The 15,322-nt window shown below is 49.3% G+C and overlaps 1 long non-coding RNA gene across 1 annotated transcript; it reads right to left on the bottom strand.

The window, feature by feature from the left end:
- Positions 1–376: 376 nt before the first annotated feature.
- On the bottom strand, positions 377–7,156 carry LOC123382623. Its single transcript, XR_006591254.1, has 3 exons — positions 4,854–7,156; positions 1,979–2,567; positions 377–1,127 (listed from the first exon to the last, which is right to left on the bottom strand). It is a non-coding gene; the product is annotated as an uncharacterized LOC123382623 (long non-coding RNA).
- Positions 7,157–15,322: the final 8,166 nt, after the last annotated feature.

Genomic DNA, 15,322 nt, shown 5'->3' with positions numbered 1-15,322 from the left:
AGGCCAGAGAAAAAGCCGATTTCTTCAATGGAGACGATCCATCCATTTAAAAAAGTCATTCCCTGAATTACCTTTCATATCCCAGCTGCACGGAAAAGGGGTCCTGCGTTCTCTTCGCGCCTCCAGCCAGGAGGCAGACAGAGAGGCTGGGCGAGAGAAGCTAGTCCTTTAATTCTGTTAACCAAAGATACTGTTTAAAATGACTGGTTCACAGGGCGCCCGGGTGGCTCAGTCGGTCGAGCGTCCGACTTCGGCTCAGGTCATGATCTCACGGTTCATGGGATCAAGCTCCGCAGCGGGCCCTGTGCTGCCAGCTCGGAGCCTGGCGCCCGCTTCGGATTCTGTGTCTCCCTCTCTCTCTGCCCCTCTCCCCCGCTCATGCTCCGCCTCTCTGCGTCTCAAACATAAACACCACATTAAAAAAAAAAACAAACAAACGTAAAATGACTGGTTCACCTGCAGAGGCCCTAGAGTTCAATGTCCCTAGAAATATTTTCTTATCCTTCGAAGACTCACACAAGGATTTCTCAGAGAATGTTGTGGCCTGGGTTACGGTGTTTGTAACAGACGCAGAGAACAGGAGAGGCATGTTTTCCAGCCCTGCATGCATGAGAATAATCTCATCCATTTATATAACGAATAGTCGTCTATTCCACGAGATTTCCCCAGTCGGCCCGCTACGTCTTACTTTATGAAATAAATAGAGGTGCACGGTGAAATCATCAGCTCCTGCGTTGCAGAAGCCGGTGGAGGTTTAAAATTGGTCTCCCCTGGTAAGAAATCATGCCTGCCTTCTTATGCAGCCACAGCGGAGAAGTTACATAGCCGAGAGATGCCGTATTTCTCCCGGGCTTACAAATAGCACCTGCAACATCAGCATTCTGGGTTTAAAAAGGAGGGCAATAGATTGGCCCCAACTTAGCCAACAGGTTCCCCAGAGAGAGGGACCAACAGTCCGCATGCGTGGTTTTCGCTCAGGCTCGCAAGAAACAGTGTCTGTTGTAGTCGGTGGGCCTTTGCGACAGGGTCCTCTGTGCCGGGCAGCTATTTGGGGTGATGTCACGCAAGAGGCAGCATCTGCTTTGGACCAATAGACACGACCGGGGGTACGGGAAATAGTCTCACACCTGCTGGGGAGAAGGCCTGGTTAGAGGTGCCAGAAAATTGGGGTTCAGATCCGGGCGCGTCACGGTGGGAGACGTCCGCAAAACCCTCCCGGAAAGAGGGAAACAGATGGGGGACCAACTTCCCAGTGGACTAGAGTCTGGGAACCAAGCTTGGGGGGGGGGGTGAGAGTAGCTGGCCTGCCCATTCCACAGAGGGGTCAAGGGAGACTGAAAAGATAGTATCCGAAGGTGATTCTGGAGTTGAGATGCAACCAGACTAAACCGGCCAAAGTCTTGGTTGGGGGGAAAACCATTTCATGCAAGTCAATGGGAAAGCACAGATCCCTGACCTTCAGTGAGGCCAGTGCGGAGCCCTGTCGTCAGAGGAGATAAACTCCGTCAAGCCTACTTTGAGAACCACTCCCCCAGGGATGTTTGTGCTGGGGAGGTCGGGGATACAAGTGTCCAGAGGTACTCTGGGGGATTTTGAGATGGCGTGGGATGGCTTCTCCAGAAAGAGCAGATTTCAGGCAGTCCTACGTGCCGACATCCCACAGATCCCCAACGTGCCAGGGCAGGACATACGACATCTCCCTGCCACCAAAGACACCGTGTCTCTACTAAGCTGCTGATTAGAGTTAAGAAACGCAAATCTCTCTTGGGGTGCCTAGGTGGCCCAGTTGGTTGAGCCTGATTTCAGCTCAGGTCGTGATTCTAAGATCATAGGATCGAGCCCCATGTTGGGCTCCACACTGAGCGTGAAGCCTGCTGAAGGTTCTCTCTCCCTCTGCCCCTCCCCCACTCTCTCCCTCTCTGTCTCTCTCTCTCTCTCCCAAATTAAAAACAAATGCACTAAAAAAAGAAATGCAAACCTCTCTCCGTTCACGGATGTGAAGAGTCAGATCTTAGAATTCAGGTCTGCCAGAGGACGAGGGCTTTTCAACTCCGCTCTTGCAAAAGGGAGACCAGAGAGAGAAACTTATTTTCCTGGGAGGACCCGGTAGTGAGTGGAGGACGTGGGTTCAAATTCAATCTCTTAACACCCTGACTCTCAGTGAAAACAAATTTCTTAAGAGAAAGGGGGTACCATGTCATGCCACATCCATCAAGAGCTGTATACATTCGCCAAAGGAGGAAGGTGAAATAACGGGGTGGAATTTCCATGCCTGGATCCCGCGATCTGTCACTTCTCCACAGGATCCTAGATTTTCCTTTCTTTGCGTCAAGATGAAATGACTGCCTTTCAACTTGGGCGTCCCAAGAAGGAGGCTTTCTGGCCTCACTCTTTTACCGGAAGCTGAGCACAGGGTCCTCTTCACGTCAAGCTGGAGTCAAGGTTCCAGGGCCAGCCCTTGAGTAACTGTCGCTTCCCTGTCATTGGAGGATGCATTGCCAGGAGAGACAGAATCAAAGAAAACTATCGCTTCTTCCATAACCACCCTCTGTTGTCATACTCTGCTCCTGAGTCAGGTACATAAGAGGACAAGGACGTAAAAGAACAAATTCTAACAGAAATCCAGAGGACTGGGGGGACCAATAACACCCCACCAGCCCCCCCCCCGGCACATGGTACTACTTAAATCACGGATGGAATGATAAAAATTCTAACAGGAAAAAATGGGTAGATATGTCTTCATATAGGTCCTCCCCACTCTGGATGGAGAAGAGTTGTGTCTTAATAACTCATCTGAAAAGTGTTTCATCAGGAAGGGGGAGGACAGGACTCTAGCTAGGGCCCCCAAACCTCGCCTCACTGGACAGTTCCCCACTGCTGTTTTCTATGGTTGTCCTTATTGCATGGGGAAGATCTGACTGGAAATGCTTCAGGAAGAGCATCTTTCACATGTAGGACCCAGGTCACTTCCGCCCCCATGGAAGGTGTTCTCCATGGACTGGACTCCACCCAACACATGGGCTTGGTAGAGAGAGTGGCCGCTTCCTGAACTAAAGTTCCGGGTTTTTATTTTATATGGCCAGATTGGCCAGAGTTTTAATGAGTTGGGTGGAGGGATGTGATGGTGGTGGGTGTGGGTTGGAGGCTTGAATCAGATCATTACAAAGAAATGTCGTTATCACAGATTTTCAGCCTCACCATTATGATGAAATTGATTAACCATTTAGACAGCTCGTATTTATTGAGCCATTGAGCTGACTACAAATATGGCTGGTCCCTACACTCTTGGGATATTAGAGACTCCCTGGGAGACAGAGAAGAGACCAATATTATACTTAAAAGTTGAAGCACCGGGATGAGTGCCACACGGAAGAACGCCATAGTTCTCCAAGAGCATGGTTATGTGAAGCCAGCGTATGGGTTGTCCAAGAGCATGGGTACGAATCCAGTCTATGCAGGCACCAGACAAGACTTTCTGCCTCTGTTTTTCACTGCTCTTCTAAATGAGCGGATTACTCAACCCAAGCTTTGAACCCTAACAGTATTTTGGTTTTGTAGAGTATGTGTGCCTGGGATGGCATCACTTTTAGCACATACTTGTCATTATTGAAGGGATGGGGGTTCCAGTGACTGAGGGCAAGACCTTAGAGGTACAGTGTCTGCTTCTTCCCAGAGCAGGAGACTATAGTTAACGGTTAAGTTTAGTGCCATTCAACTGAGACCTGTATTAGGCAGGCTTTCCAGAAAAACAGAACCAATGGGATATATGTAATTATATAATTCTTTATATGATATTATAATATAGATATAATAATATATTAATATTATAATTATGTTAGAAAATATTGTGTAATGTTGATGAATATTAATAGTTGAATATGTATTAATATACAGAGTTGTTAATTATAAATAATTATAATTAATAATAAGAAATATATTTATATATATAATATTCAGAGAGAGAGAGAAAGAAAACAGAGAGAGAGAGAGAGGGAAAGAGATTGATTTTAAAGAACTGGCTCATGCTATTATGGAGGCTGGTAAGTCCAAAATCTGCAGGAGAGACCCAGGTAAGAGATGACATTGTAGTTCAAGTCCAAAGACCACATGCCTCGGAATTCCCTCTTGTTCGAGGGCGATCGGTCTGGGTTGTATTCAGACCTTCAACTGATTGGATGAGGCCCACCCACGGGAGGAAGGGCAACCTCCTTGCCAAAGTTCACAGATTTAAATGTTAATCTCATCCAAAAACACATCCTCACAGAAATATCCAGGGTAACGTTTGACCACGTATCTGGGCACGGTGGCCCAGCCAGGTGGACACGTGAAATTAACGAGCGCAACACCCTTCAAATAAGCTCAAATATCGGGCGAAGAGGGAAAAGTCGAGGGGCTCTGTGGTGCTTGGAGAAGCTCTTGGAGGAGACGGGAGGGAAGCTGAGTGTCATTAGAACAGGAAGAATTAAGGAGGGAAGCCGTGAACACGGTGAAGACAGAATGCTCGTTTACAGCGTTTCTTAAATCAAGAACATCTGGCACGGAGACTAAGACACAATCAACACGTTCACTACAAACCATAACCCTGGGGCAGGAGTGGGTGTGGGAGGGAATACAGGGCCCTGGAATATTCCTTACTGGCCCCCTCCCACCTCCTGAACCTTCAAAGCTCTTTGCGAGTGGAATAATGAACAGCGAAAAACACTGGTCGTGTCTCAGGGCTCTTATATATCTGCCAGAACTATAGGGAAAATCGTGACACTTCTCAGAATATAGTCTCAGTGTCTGTTCGCCTGTCTCATAACACACACATTCGTGGTTTAAACCCTCCTGGCCCCAAACCCTGCCTTACTTACCCCTGTGCTTCCAAAGCCCAGCACGGTCATGTCCTGGTTATGTGACAGATGGGCGTGTCCCCTCGGGAAGAAAAGAGGGGCTGAAAAAGTGGGTGGTCGTCCCCCCAAACTCACCCACTTAGGTTCCCCACGATCATTTCCCATTTCCCCAAGTCCAGCAGGAAGAGAATGCCTCACTTTCTCTCCCGTCCCCAGCCTCCCACCAGCTACTCCAGCGACGTGCAGATCAGTATTGAATTCCTACCATCTCGCGGATCCCTGCCGCGGAATTCTGCTTTATTTGATGTCATAGAACGCGGCAACCTTGCATTTCAGCGCGCCAACCGAAGAGACCCTTACGCAAATGGGTATATTTCCACAGACCCCACACAATAGGCCTAATTGCGTGGGTTTGCGGTGTAAGTGGAGGTCGTTTGATTACTAGCTGTTTTGTACCAGGAAAGTGCACATTAATTATTTAAAAGATGGACTTATAATTATTGTGAGCCTTAAGTAATTACCTATAATTTTGGCAAGGGTTAGAAAAACGGATAGTCTGGCAAATTCAGGTTTTAGTCGTTAGTGCGATCATAATTACATTTAAATTGCAAAATGAAAATTATGCAATTTATCTCCCCAATAATGCATAAACATTACAGTGATTGTAGGTTTTAATGGACTATAAAAACTAGAGCAGCAATGGGCAGTCAGGGGCACTCTCAGACCCTTGTTACTATTTTATATTTTAACGGCTTCCTCCACACCCCTGCGCTGTCCTCTCCTTGGGTTAGCCGCGTGGCGCTCGAGCATGTCTTTCGACACGAACGCAGGGAGCACTTTGCGGGAGACGAAGGACGCGAGGCTCTTGTTGATAAATCTGAAAAGAACACTGGAGTGATTGCACCAGAGCAAAGGAAAGGAAGAAACTACTTAGGGTCTATCCCAGAGCCGCAAAATCCTTCCAAACTTGAATTCCCATTGGAATGGGATTATCACACCTGTTTTGCAGGTGGGGGCCACTCAGGCTCAGAGAGGGGACGAGCCGTTCTGGCAGCTGTGTGGCCTGGGACCGGAGCCTCGCATGTCATGTCGATGCGATGCGTTGTGGCTGGCTGTCACTCGCTCCTATGTGCCCTCTTCAGGGTCAGGACCCATTCAGTTGCACGTAAGGCATTCGATGGGCTGGTTTTGCTGGGCGAACACAGCCATGCTCTACTGAGGCATAAAATCATGACATTTTCGCCCGACACCCTTCGCCTGAAGTCTCTTCTCCTCTGGGCGGCCAGTGCACCTGCCGCACGAAGCTCAGATGCCGCCTCCTGCGTGAAGCGCTTGCTGGAGCAGAAGCCCTCACCCCCTTGCTTTGTTCCCATATTGACCTGATCAGTGTCGGCCTGATAAATGTCTCCGTCGCAATTCGCATTCATGAACGACAAGCTGCCACGCAATACGACCGTCTCCCTCGCTGCGCTGAGAGCCTTCAGGAAATCATCCCAGTTCGTGTATCGCTGGCAGCCAGCGGAAGCTGAGGAAATGTTTATTAACTGAGTCAATCAACTAATCAATCACGTATTATTTGTCCAGTCTGCTTATTGTCTTCCGTTCCAGGCAGCGCTGGTTTTCACGGAAGGGAATGACAGGATCTCGAGATACCGCAACCCCGCAAAGAGAAACAAACAGCGGATGACAGACAAAATGACGATGCCGACATGTTTATCGTCACTGAGCAAGCGGCGCTAGCGTTGGAAGTGTTTGCTTAGATCAGTTATCAATTTTTCCTCTGCCGGAAGGCCACAGGAGCTGCCCAGACACCTATCTGCCTTGCTTAATTAGGTTCAGTTTTACCTCGATGCAAGAAGGTAAATATTTCCCGTTGTCATCGTCTAATTACGGGATGATACCAACAATAAATATTGACTGAGAACCTAATCTGTGCCGGGCTCCATGCTGGGAAGCGGGACGCCAAAAAGAACGGGCTCCAGCCTGTGCGTGACTCGGGGAGGCAGACTCGGGCAGCGCAAATGAAAAGCGAAACAGATGTATGCTTTTCATCAGTAAGCGCTACAAGAGTGGGGAGTGGGGGTACGTGGAGGGGTGGGTGAGGGTGAAATGCCCCAGGTGGTGGGGACAGAGAGAGAGAGCCTAAGGGAGACGTGGGTTTTCAGACCACCCCGAAAGATAGGAACGATTTCAGTAGTCCAGGAAGAAGGATTGGAACGGTCATTCCAAGACTAGGTAACACGACAGCTCAAGGCGTGAGCTGCGGAGCTCCTGGGGGGGCTCAGTAGGTTAAGCATCTGAGTCTTGATTTCAGCTCAGGTCGTGATCTCATGGTCATGAGATCGAGCCCCGCATCGGGCTCGGTGCTGACAGAGCTCATAGCCTGCCTGGGAATCTCTCTCCCTCTCTCTCTCTCTCTCTCTCTCCCCTCCCCCACTCTGGCTGACCCTCTCCCGCACTCGCAGTCACGTGCTTTCTCTCTCTCACAATAAATAGACATTTAAAAAATAAAATAAAATAAAATAAAATAAAATAAAATAAAATAAAAGCATGAGCTGTGTTCAAACTGCACCGCCGATGTTCCAAAGCTTGCAATCTTGATGAGCTCTTAGGGTAGCCACTCCTGTAGATTCCTGATTCTTGTTTCCCTATCCTAGGCTGATCCTATGCTCGGATCCTGGCTCAAACTTTCCTGGGGGTTACTATTTGGACGGCCAACTGCCACCATCATCCCATCATCATAGTGGCTCAAAATGAAGGGAGGTCCCCTTAGGTAGCGGTGCTTTGCGGAAATGGTATGTTTGCATGCCTGTTTTTTTTTTTTTTAAGTTTATTTATTTTGAGAGAGACAGAGCCAGCGTGAGTCGGGGAAGAGCAGAGAGAGTGGGAGACAGAGAATCCTAAATAGGATCCACCCTGTCAGCATGGAGCCTGATATGGGGCTCGAACTCAGGCAACCGTGAGCTGGAGACCTGAGCCGAAACCAAGAATCAGACGCCTCACCCACTGAGCCAGCCAGGCGCCCTTTCATATCTGTTTTGAGCAAAGAGAGTCTGTAGGTCAAGTGGTCTTGGGGTGGGCAAAGTTCTGGGAGCTTGAAACTCACGCTTAGAACACAGTGTTGTCGGAGGGAATTTGCTTGATTAGGGAATGCAACTGCTTCCAGAACTCGGCTCCCAGGCCCGGAAGAATCGGACGTAGATACGACTCAAAAAGAAAAGAAAAGAAAAGAAAAGAAAAGAAAAGAAAAGAAAAGAAAAGGAAAGAAAGCTAAGGGAGTATTTCTTCTCACGTGACTGTCCAGCGCTGAATATTATGAGGACTAGCAAACCAATGGTCACACAATCTCTGCCCTCAGGGAACTTTGCAACTAATGGAAGATAAGGGGGGGGGGGGTCAGACAAGTACATACATGGCTTTATTATATGGGAGGTTATAATGGCCATGAAGATATGGTAAGTATAGTAGGGCAGGGAGAGTGTGGTCGCTTCAGCTGAGAATATCAGCTGCCATTTTTGATTAAGGTTTTGGCATTTAAACTTGGTGTTGAAAGAAAGGTAGGCTTCTGTGTGTTAGAGATAAGGGAATGTGGATTCGCAGAGGAAGCAGCACCTACGGAGGCAGGCGGATGGGCGGAAAAAGCACCTATCACCTGTGCTCGTTGGGATTATGTTGGGTGCAAGTGACTGAAAAATCCACTTGCCACAGCTCAGGTAAAATGGAGATTAACAGTGAGGCTCACAAAGTTGTGAGACTAGCAGGGGAATAGCTAGTCATGGGGGCAAATGGGACAAGGGCCTGAAAGTCACCAGGACTCACTGTGACCACCTCCGTCTCGGATTCTCTTAGCTTGTCATTTGTATTCTTCTAGACTCTCTGTCTCCTCCTGGTGGGAACCGTGGTGCCACTCTCCCGTTAGCATACCCGCCGGATTCTGGTTCAAGTTCTAAAATCCTGTGAGAGAGGCCAGTTCAGGTTGAACGTCCACTCCCATACCAATCGTGACGGCCGTGAAGGGGGTAAGGGGTCATATGAAAACACGGAATTTGTAAGAATAAGGATATCACTTCTGAATCTGCCTTCCGGACTTGGGAAAGAACATTTGTGCTAAGAAGAGGAGGGGTGGGGATAAAATATGAAGCCTATTTCCCAGAAGAAAATAAGAAAAGTGCGGACCTAGAAAGTTAGAGGTGCCTCAAAATACAAAATATGAGTACGGAAGTCATGGTTGGAAACGTTGGGCCAGAGACGGATCACAGCGCACGTTGAACGGTGGGCGCCGACATTCGATCTCTGGGCTTGAGACAATATTTAGCACTGGTGAGTTTTGAGTTGACGCTTTTTTATCATACCGTTTTACCTGGCTTTTCGCTAGCTCCCCATTAAATCAGGCCACTGATGGATTAGATTGAAAGGCAGCTTATCGGATAGAAAAAAAAGTTGGGATTTTATCACAAAGACTAGGCAGATAAACCAGGCAGGGTAGAGATAATAATATAAGGCGTCCATTTGAAAGCGTTTTACGTACAAGATAATGGCTAATTTTAATCGTGAGTGTCTGTGTTGAGTAGGCATCCAGGAAGCTGAGATGGTCACCTCCCCTGGGGTCAGTTTCCCGGAACTATGCCCTGCTGGTCTCCTGACCCCACAGGGCTGGCTCATCAGACCCACCTCGGAGAACTGGAGCTTCCGAGCCTGTAGATCCGCGCAGCTGACAGCCAACTTCTAGACCTCGTTTAATAGAATACACCTGCTGTGGAGAGTATGAAAGATGTTGACCCCATGGGGACTTGAATTGTAGTTTTCTTTTGGAGAATGAACACAAGGTCTTCTTTCCAAAGACATGGGGCTTCCCCACGCATTAGGCTGGAGGGCCTTGTGGGATTTCTGAACCATCCTGGCCAAAGAGAAAGCATTATTTAGACGATCTCCCACGGACTAAGTGTTCCTAAGCTCTGCCCTGCCCTTCTTCCATTAGTTTTATTTGAGCTGGACGTACTTACGAGGGAACCGGACGACTGTGTTTCTTCCATTGAAAAGTAGCTTCCTTTCTTGTGTGGGGTGGAGTTTTCTGCATTCGGGCCAGCAGTAACAAGGCCAGCGCTGAAACGCTAACTTCTCAAGAAACGATGGCAGGTGGACTGAGTGGGGAGTTTGACTGCAACAAATGAGTCAGTTATCCTTGCCGAAGGCTGGCTTCCGATGTCCCGGCCGGAGGGTGGATAGTCCCCATTCCAGGCACGGTGAAGGCTGTCTCCTTCTTGAGCAGGGATTAGGTCTGGGATTGCTTAGAAATGAGCCCCACCCCCACCCCCCTGAAATCTTGGAGGGCTGGCTGCTCTGTGTTCATCCACGGAACAGGAGATCCATGGATTGTCTGTGCCTGGGGTCAATACCGAAGACAGGCTGGATCAGATTGTGTGCCCATCATCCTGCACACCCCTTACTCGTTCTCCCCAGATCTTGACACGTATCCGTAAAGATTCACGGGTGCACGCGGCATGCCTGGGATGGGGGGCCACGGAGGGTCAGGAGGGAAGAGGGGCGGCCAAGATTGATCACCAGGCCGCCCTCGGAAGTCACAGAGGCTGAGCCGACATCAGAAGTGTGCCCCAGACGCTGTGACACGGTGTTTAAAGGCGATGGCGGGCTCAGCTGCGGTTGAGCCGGCATCTGTACGGGTAACACCTGTACCAGCCTCCGCGAGAGGGGGCATGATGTACACGGAAGGCCAGGTTCTTTTGTCCCAAGTGCCACTGGGCACTGAGACCCAGGTCGCCGAGGGGCATTCTGGCTCCATCAGACCCAGAGCTACCTTAGTTTCCCCTGCGGTGTCCCTCAGTACACCAGGTGGTTGGGGCTGAGGAACACCAGCACAGGGAGGTGACTGTGGGCCTGACCCTGTCATGGAGACATTTTCTAATTAGCTCCAGAAGGCTAGTAACGGCAAAAGACAAGTCCCCTGACTCTGGCCTACTGGAGTTTCCTTTGGAAGGATCCTCATCTGTCACAGGTGCTACGAGAGGATTCTTGACGACCTAAAATGTCACTTCCAAGTCCAAGACTATCATTTCCTTATTCCATTCTACCAAAGGCCTTCGGTGTGTAGTTACAGTAGCTCCTTGTTTTGTCTTACGAATGTAATACACGCGGATCCGTGGAACATGCAGAAAAATGTTAATCAAAAAAAGCAACATTTTCGGAAGATGACTACAGTCTCAGAAGGATAAAGAGCTAAAATTGGCGAGTGAAGTAAGACCTTAAAACTCTCATGGTTATTTTTTCCCTGGGGTATTGGTGCCGTTTGGCCGTCGCTTATGGAGATGCAGAGGTGATCTTTCCATTAACGCATGCAAGACAGGCAAGCGAGGGCATAGAGGATACAAAATGGGAGAAGCCAAAAAAAACCCTCTTCTTTTTGATTTTTACATGCATTTTCATGCTTCCATTTGAGCGGAGACTTGTCTGGTGTATTTGAAAATTCACTTCAAAGGAAATAATAAAATCTCGGTGTAAGAGAAATTGAGACGCTTTCCAATTTCCCGACTTCAATAAAATGCTCCCCAGCACGTCTCCGAAAGTCACTCTGCACAGGAAATTGACAACCATGGTTCATTTCCAAGGTGATGAGGGAGGGAACAGGGAGGACAGCACAGGGACAGGGAGACACTGGCCTCACCAGCCTTCGGTGCCAAGCTTTCAAGACTTCACGTGCACAGAACATGGCCAGTGGTGGTCTAGGTGCAGTCTTGAAAGATCTGAGGAAGGGGTATGTGGCTGCTGAAGCTTATGGTGAGCGGTCAAAATGGTAGACCCAGGGAAACCACTCCAGTGGAGACAATGGGGGTTTATTGTGTCTGGGCGCTTAAATGGATCCAGATTATCCATGTGACTCAGTATAGAGAGAACAAGGCCAGCTGAGAGCAACATGTTCCTTCTCCCTCTGGCATGTATCTTCATTGCCCTCCCATGAGCCCATCGTCCTGCACACCCCTTACTCATTCTCCCCGGATCTTGAGTCCTTCGGCCATTCTTGGGCTTCTGCTACTGACCTCAGACTTACTTTGCTTTCATGATAGTCTGCATTTCATAGCTGTCAGGATATTTGTCTGCCCAGCCTGACTCTTTCCAGGTATAAGCTTCGATTCCACGTCTCCATTCACTCTGATCCTTGGAGACCCTTCCAAGAAAGCGAACCCCAATAAAGAACAGCAATCAAGGTTTAATCCTCTGTTGGTTGGATGGAAAAGATTTACTGGAATTAGGTCAAAAGGACAAGACCACAGGCAACTAGACTGGATTCAGGGCTGAGAGCTCTGTCCATTGGGAAAACGAAGGCTAAATCCATTCCAGAGAGAAAGGCAAGGCTCCACACACAGACCACAGTCGGTAGGTTGGGCTCCTGCGAGAGCCCACCTGAATATTTTGCGGTCTGTGAAGTCGGTGGTTAATTTAACTACCACCCACCCAGCCTACATGCCATGTGAGGCAAACAAAAGAGGAAAGAGAAGGGAAATTGTTTAAAATACAAAAATGCATATATGACATCAGCCATGCACCTTATCCGTCCGCACCGTATCGATCTCCAATTGTAGGTTCTGTACGTCTGCCTTTCGGTGTCCAAAGTGACTCTTGATCTGTCCCCACAACCTGCACAATTTTTCTATTTTTGTGGGTCTGGCCAGAAGCCTTGGGGACATCCTTGACCCCCTCTTTTTCTCATTCTATATCACTCTGTCTGTAAGTCTCACTGGTTTTACTTTCAAAAATACATATGGAATCCGTGGGGCGCCTGGGTGGCTCAGTCGGTTAAGCGTCCAACTCTGGGTTTCGGCTCAGCTCATGATCTTGCGGTTCATGGGTTCGAGCCCCACATGGGCCTCCTTGAGATTCTCTCTCTCTCTCTCTCTCTCTCTCTGCCTCTCCCCTGCTCACAGTTTTTCTCTCCCTCAAAAATAAACAAATAAACTTAAAAAAAATACACGTATGGAATCCAAGCACTCCACCTCCTTTCCCCGTTACAAAACCCTGTTTCAAATATCACCGGCTCTTGCTAGGTTTACTGCCACAGCCTCCTGACGAGCCTGCCTCTTCCTCTTCTTGTCCTGCTCTCGTCTATTCTTTTTTTTTTAAATTTTTTTCAACGTTTATTTATTTTTGAGACAGAGAGAGAGAGACAGAGCACGAATGGGGGAGGGGCAGAGAGAGAGGGAGACACAGAATCGGAAACAGGCTCCAGGCTCCGAGCCATCAGCCCAGAGCCCGACGCGGGGCTGGAACTCACGGACCTTGAGATCGTGACCTGGCTGAAGTCGGACGCCCAACCGACTGCGCCACCCAGGCGCCCCATCTCTCGTCTATTCTTAACACAGCGGCCAGGGTGAACCTGTTGAAAGGTTGTCAGATCAACATCCACCATCTTGCCCTAACGCCCAGTGGCCTCCAGTATGCTCTACAAGAAACCAGACTCCTCAGCTTGCCCGCGGGACATCCATGATCTGGACCCCATGACTCCCTGACCTCGGGGCCCGATCCCTCACACTTACCCTACTCCAACCACCCCGGCCTCTTCAGTCCTCCCCCAATATGGCTGGCTCGTCCCCACCATAGCACGCGTGCACCTGGCACCCCTCCTACTTGGAAATCTCCACACGCCGCTTGTTCATCCGCAAGCCCTTGGTGTCCTTATTCAAGTGTCACCTTTTCAGGGAGGCCGGCCCTGAACCCAAGGCCTACGTCCTCCTCCAACATGCGGTTCGGTTTCTCTGTGTCTATTTGCCTGTGCATTGCTTATCACCTTCTAGCACGATACACATTTCGTTTCTTTATGGGATTTGTCACCTACACAGACTCCGTGAAGAAAGGGAATTTTGTCTGCTTCATTCATTACTTTGCCCCTTGGCCCAGACAGTGCTTGGCACATAGAAGATGCTCAATAAACGCTTGTGGAATGAATGAATGAACGAACGAACGGACGAATGTTTGAACTGCTCATGGGGCAGTAGCTGATGTCCCGCCAATCTATAATGTTTCCCTCTTCTAGAACTCATTCTACTTTCCCTCCCCTTTTCCCAGGACCTCGGCCAACGGGGGGCCCTTTGACAGGTTACCAAGACCCGACTATGCATCCTGACGGCTCTTAGCCTGTGGTGTATCTGCCTGTGCAGAGTTATGGCCATTGCCCGTGAACCTTTGCCCCAGGTCAGAGAGGTGTGACAGTCCCAGACAGAGCTCTGTCTGTACTTTGCCTCCTCGCCACTGGTACCAGCGGCCCCATTTCCCTTTACTACTCTAGTCGATCGTCCCCGCCAACGGGGTGACCACTTTCGTCCCAGTGAAATGAGTAGCAGGAAATAGCTGGGTGGGCAGTCTCTGCTTCCAATTCCACTCTCTGTCCTAAGAGAGTCAGAATCAAGGATATCGGAAGAAAAACATTTACAAACGGGTCTTCAGGTACGTCCGAGCGGGGTGCCCTTGGCGCTTTCCCCTCCGCATTCCTGGGCCCGTGCGCTCTAGACGCCACGTTCTGGACCCTGGTGCCCGACCTGCGGAAAGACGGCCTCCCACTTAGAAGGTACGGTCTTCCAGCCGGCACCGTAATTGAGCCATCCGGGAGCCTTTCCACCAAGCTGTAAAGTCAGATGCTTCTGGGTGATAGGATTCATGATAAGAGTGGATCGCATAGGCATCAGCTCATTCCCTTTCTTCTCTGCCCCGGGAGTACATTCTTTGGTCAGAAGCAATGTTGTGTGAGACAGTGAATAATGTATTCGGTGACTTGACAGATGACGGGGCTGGCAGAGGCCTGACAGGCCAGGAAGAAGAAACAAAATCAAACCCGGAATGAAGGTCCGTTCCATCAGGACAAATTGCAGAGGCCCCGGTGACAGGAGCGGCTCGGTGTAATTAACCTGCCACCAGGTAGCTGGATGACCTCCTCGAGGTATTTTATCATATTGATGTCCCTCATGTCTACGGTTGGTTACAAATATCAGCATCCCGGTCAGTCTAGAGTGGCAGCAGGTGACAAGAGAGCTTTGGTGAGGGGAAGTCCATACCGCTGAGCCTTTTCCTCCCCTCCATCCCTAGTCCCGTAGCTGCCACTTTGGCCATTGGCTTTTCTCATTGGTACTTGGCTATTTGCAGAGGAGGGGGATTGATACTGAGTCCATCGGTCCATCCTCAGTGAAAGGGGCTTTTCGGTGAGCGTTTACACTGGCTACAAATACTCTCAGGCCCGTGGAAAAGTCCCCCAACCGCTTTGTCCTCAATGCCCGGTCTTGCTCCTTCCAAGCCCGTTTGTCGTAGCCACCCTAGCCTCCCGTCCTTGACTTCTTTGTATGCTTTATAGTGTCTGTATTAGCAGCCAGCCTGATTGGCCCATGGGGATTGTGAGATTCCAGATGATCGTGGACAATAGCATCATTAGCTGCTTTAGCTTATTGTTTATGGCGATTTGGAGGAAGGAGAGCTCCAAGAAGTGAAGGGAA

This window comes from Felis catus, chromosome E3 (genome assembly GCF_018350175.1).
Source record: "Felis catus isolate Fca126 chromosome E3, F.catus_Fca126_mat1.0, whole genome shotgun sequence".
Lineage (NCBI taxonomy): Eukaryota > Metazoa > Chordata > Mammalia > Carnivora > Felidae > Felis > Felis catus.
Note: the sequence above shows the minus strand (reverse complement) of the source record. Positions and strands in the feature narration are given on the sequence as shown.